The 4694-nt window shown below is 40.9% G+C and overlaps 1 pseudogene; it reads right to left on the bottom strand.

The window, feature by feature from the left end:
* Positions 1-445: 445 nt before the first annotated feature.
* On the bottom strand, positions 446-1483 carry LOC143434786 (glyceraldehyde-3-phosphate dehydrogenase pseudogene; annotated as a pseudogene).
* Between the last annotated feature and the right edge of the window lie 3211 nt (positions 1484-4694).

Below are 4694 nucleotides of genomic sequence, written 5' to 3'. Positions count from 1 at the left end.
GTCAAAAACATGATGCTAGTTAGGCTATGTTCCTAGGGGAAAACCAAATACTGCTATTCTGTTAAATGAATGTAGAAACAAAAAAGCCTCCTAATGGCATTCTGCTATACTCATAGATCAGTGTCTTGTTCAATGAACAGTAGAGAAGCTTCTTCCTATAGTGAATGTGAACAAACACAGAGACCCAGAACTGGACAATGTACAGAGAGTGAGAGACTATCCTAGGATTTTTTGGGAGGGTTGGGGGTTACAGTGAACATTTATTGATGGTACTTAAGAGAGTAGAAAGGACTCCCTAAGCTCCTCCTGTTATTATGGGGGTCTGAGATGAAAATTGTGAGAGAGATGCTCAGTGTTGGGGACAGGGACTCCTCAGCAACCGAGGGCCTCTCTCTTGCTGTCAGTGTCAGTGTTGTTGATGGGGGGGGGGGTGGCCCAGGGTTTCCTACTCCTTGGAGGCCGTGTAGGCCATGAGGTTCACAACCTTGTTGCTGTAGTCATATTTGTTGTCTTACTAGGAAATGAATTTTATCATTGAGAGCAATGCCAACCCCGGCATCAAAGGTGGAAGAGTAAGAGTTGCTCTTGACATTACAGGAGACAACCTGATCCTCAGTGTAGGCCAGGATGACCTTCAGAGGGCCCTCAGATACCTGATTTACAACCTTCTTGATATCATCACACTTGGCAGGTTTCTCTAGGCTGCATGTCAGACTCACAATGGATACATTGGGGGTAGGAACATGGAAGGCCATGCCAGTGAGCTTCCTGTTCAGCTCTGGGATGACCTTGCCCACAGCCTTGGCAGCACCAGTGGATTCAGGGATGATGTTCAGTGCAGCCCCATGGCCATCACACCACAGCTTTCCAGAACAGCCATACACAGTCTTCTGAGTGGCAGTGATGTCATGGACCGTGGTCATGAGCCCTTCCACAATGTCAAAGTTGTCATGAATCACCTTGGCTGGGGGGACTAAGCAGTTAGTGGTGCAGGATGCATTGCTTACAATCTTGAACGAGTTGTTTTATTTCTTGTGGTTCACACCCATCACAAACATAGGGGCATCAGCAGAAGGGGCAGAGATGATGACCCTTTTGGTCTCACCCTTCAAATGGGCCCCTGCCTTCTCCACGGTGGTGAAGAGGCCCGTACACTCCACGACATACTCAGCAGCAGCATCACCCCATTTGATGGTAGCAGAATCTCGCTCCTGGAAGATGGTGACAGGCTTCCTGTTGATGACAAGCTTCCCATTCTCAGCCTTGACTGTGCGGTTGAATTTGCCATGGGTGGAGTCATATTGGAACATGTAGACCATGTAGTTGAGGTCAATGAAGGGGTTGTTGATGGCAACCATCTACATTTTGCCAAGTGCAGAGCAGAAGGCAGCCCTGGTAACCAGGCACCCAATACAGCCAAATCCATTCATACCGACCTTCACCATTTTGTCTACGGGATGAGGCTGGCACAGCAAAGAAGATGCAGCTGTCTCTGAAACAGGAAGGAGCAAAGAACCTGTCTTAAGGTTTTATTGCTGTGAAGAGACACCATGACCACTGCAGTTCTTATAAAGGAAAAACAACTAATTGGGGCTGGCTTACAGTTTAGAGGGTTTGTCTCTCATAATCATGGTAGAAAGCATGGCAGCATGCAGGTAGACATGGTGCTGGAGAGGTAGCTGAGAGTTCTACATCTAGATCAGCAGACACCCAAAAGAGAAATTGACAACAGACCTGGTTGAGCTTCTAAAATCTCAAAGGTCATATCAACCTCATCGCTATCACTCACTATCTCCAATAAGGCCAAATATACTCCACTGAAGCCACACCTTCATTAATGTTGTTCCCTATGAATCTATAGAGGCTGTTTTCATTCAAACCACCACAGAGACCTTGAAGCCCTAATCTTAAGAGGGACATCATCAAAACTCTCCCTTCAGGCCTCAGAAACCTCTAAAAAAGGGGAAGTTTAAAAAAAGACTGTGAGAGCTGATGAGGATGTAAGACACAGAGAAGTTTTATTAAAGGTAAGAAAACACACTCAAGCAAAGTACACAGAGACAGAAATCCTCTGCAAATCAATGGAGGTACTCAAGGTCCCGAAGTCCAGCTTCTCTCCTTCTTAATCCCATAACTGTGGCCCATCTGCCTGTCTGTCCGTACATCAGGGATCTACTAACTCCTTAGTTTCTCAATTTCTGATTTTAAAAGTGCTGAAATCAATGTCCTAGAGGGGATACAATGAACTAAGGGACTGCTCTTTATGGTTTCCAAATATCACATATTTATTTACTATTCACAGCCTTATGAGGCCCGTAGTGCATACTTCACTTTCCACACGGGTAAACAGACATTAATAGATTACAAAATCCTTCCCAGCTTCCACAGCTTCGATGTGACAGACCTGAGAGTCAAACTTCAGAAAAGCTTTCAAAGACTCCACTACAGCACTCCTGTGATTAAATAGCTGAAAACATTCTTAAAATTCTAATTTGTTCCCAATTAGAATTAGAGAAAGAGAACTGTACTGGTATAAACATTTTGTGCTTTTATACAACACTACTTGTAATTAAACTTTTAGATTGTCAATTGTATATTGCATCTTACATTAGAGTTTGGATGTTATCTGTGAGTAACCTTATTTATCAACTAATAGCTTCAAAAACAGTCAGTCAGAATTTTTATTTCCATCATCATAGCAGTGAGACCATGTTCATTTCTTGCCTAAATCTCAGTGTTAATATAGTACTTACCAGGATCTCATGCACAGTGAGATTTGTATTAAAAAGAAGATGTTTGTTAGTATATTGCTCTTGCAGGAAGCCTATGCATCATTCATATATATATTCATATATATTCATATTCATATATATGGAGAGAGAGGAAGAAGGAGAGGGAGAGGGAGAGAGAGAGAAAGAGAGAGAGAGAGACAGACAGACAGACAGACAGACAGACAGACAGACAAATTTTAGGTAAATATAAAATGTGATTCCCTGAGGCTCTATCAAACAACCTTGGTAATGTTCCTCATGCCTCCTTCCCCTTTGGTATTGATGTCATTCCCTCCTCCCCAGTTCCTTCCCATCCCCATTATTCCATTTCCAACTTTGTATCACCTGTATTCTATTATTCCATTCTTATACTATGTCCACCCATTATGATTCCTTTATACTTTGCTGGTTTCTGTAATTTGTCCATGCTGTATGCTCACATCTGATTTGGAACTAGGAAATGTAGATGAGAGAGACCATGCAGCATTTGTCTTTCTTGGTCTGGGCTACCTCACTCAACATAATCTTTTCTATGTCTCTAGGCCTAGATCAATCATTAGTGGTTGATTTTTTTCAGTCCAATAGTATTCCATATGTACAACATTCTCATTAGCCATCCATCTGTGGGTGGACATTTTACATCATTTTCACTTCCTAGCTACCATGAATAGGGTGACAATGAACATTGTTTACCAAGTAACTGTGGAGTAGGGTATAGAGTCCTTTGGGCATATGTCAAGGACTGATCTACCTGGATTATTTAGTAGATTGACTTCTAGTTTTTTGAGAAGTCTCTATGCTGATTTCCAGAGTGCCTACACAGATTTGCAATCCTGCCAACAGCAAATTGGGGATGCTTTCTTCACGACCTCGCCAGCATTTATTATGGATCAGTTTATTGATCTTAGCCGATGTGACTGGGGTAAGATGGTGTCTCAAAGTTGTTTCTATTTGCATTTACTTAACTGCTGAAGATGATAAACATTTTTGAGGCTTTCCATAGCCATGTCTATTGGGAACTCTCTGTTTAAATCCCTAGCCCATATTTCAGTTAGATTGTTTGTTTCCTTGACTTTGTTTTGTCTTTTTTTTTCTTGAATTCTGATCTGTCAGATGTATAACTGGCAAAGACTCTCTTCCATTCTGTGAGATTCTTCTTTACTTCATTCGTTGTTTGCTTAGTCATAGAGAATTTTTTTTTAATTTTATGAGATGCCAGTAGTTGGTTGTCATCCTTAATTTCTTGACAAATGCATTCCCTTCAGAAAATACTTCCTATGCTTAAACCTTATAGAATACTGCTTATGCTTTCTTGTAGTAGTTTTGGTGTTTCAAGTTTCAAATTGAGGTAAGGTATTTGATCCACTTGGATCTCATTGTTGTGCAAGGTGAGAGGTATGGGTTTAATTTCATTTTTCTAAACACAGAATTCAGTTTTTCAGAACCATTTTGATGGCATAGTCATTTCTCCAATGGATGTTTTACACTTCTTTGTCAAACGTCGGATGGCTGTTGTTGTAAAGAATCATGTTTGGGTTTCCTGTATTTTTCCATTGATCTGTATCTCTCTGCTTTTGTGCCAGTCCATGTTGTCTTCATTACTGTAGCTCCATAAAATATATTGATGACTAGAGTATGAATCCACATACTCATCTTTTTGCTCAGGATTGTTTTGACTATTCAGGATATTCTCTGGTTGTTTCCAGCTTAATTTTAGAATGATGGTTTTTTTTTTCTATTTATATAAAGAATGCTGTGGAAATTGTGAATAGGACTGCAGTGAGTCTATCTATGAACAAAGGGTGCCATTCTATTTTCTAATGTCTCTCTCAATCTCCTCAGTGATTCTGAAGATGCCATTGTAGGAGTCTCTCACCTTGGTTAGGCTTATTCTGAGATATTTTATTTGTTTCTGCTAATGTA

The sequence above is a fragment of the Arvicanthis niloticus genome, chromosome 17 (assembly GCF_011762505.2).
Source record: "Arvicanthis niloticus isolate mArvNil1 chromosome 17, mArvNil1.pat.X, whole genome shotgun sequence".
Lineage (NCBI taxonomy): Eukaryota > Metazoa > Chordata > Mammalia > Rodentia > Muridae > Arvicanthis > Arvicanthis niloticus.
The sequence above is the reverse complement of the archived record's forward strand: the minus strand, read 5'-3'. Positions and strand labels throughout refer to the sequence as shown.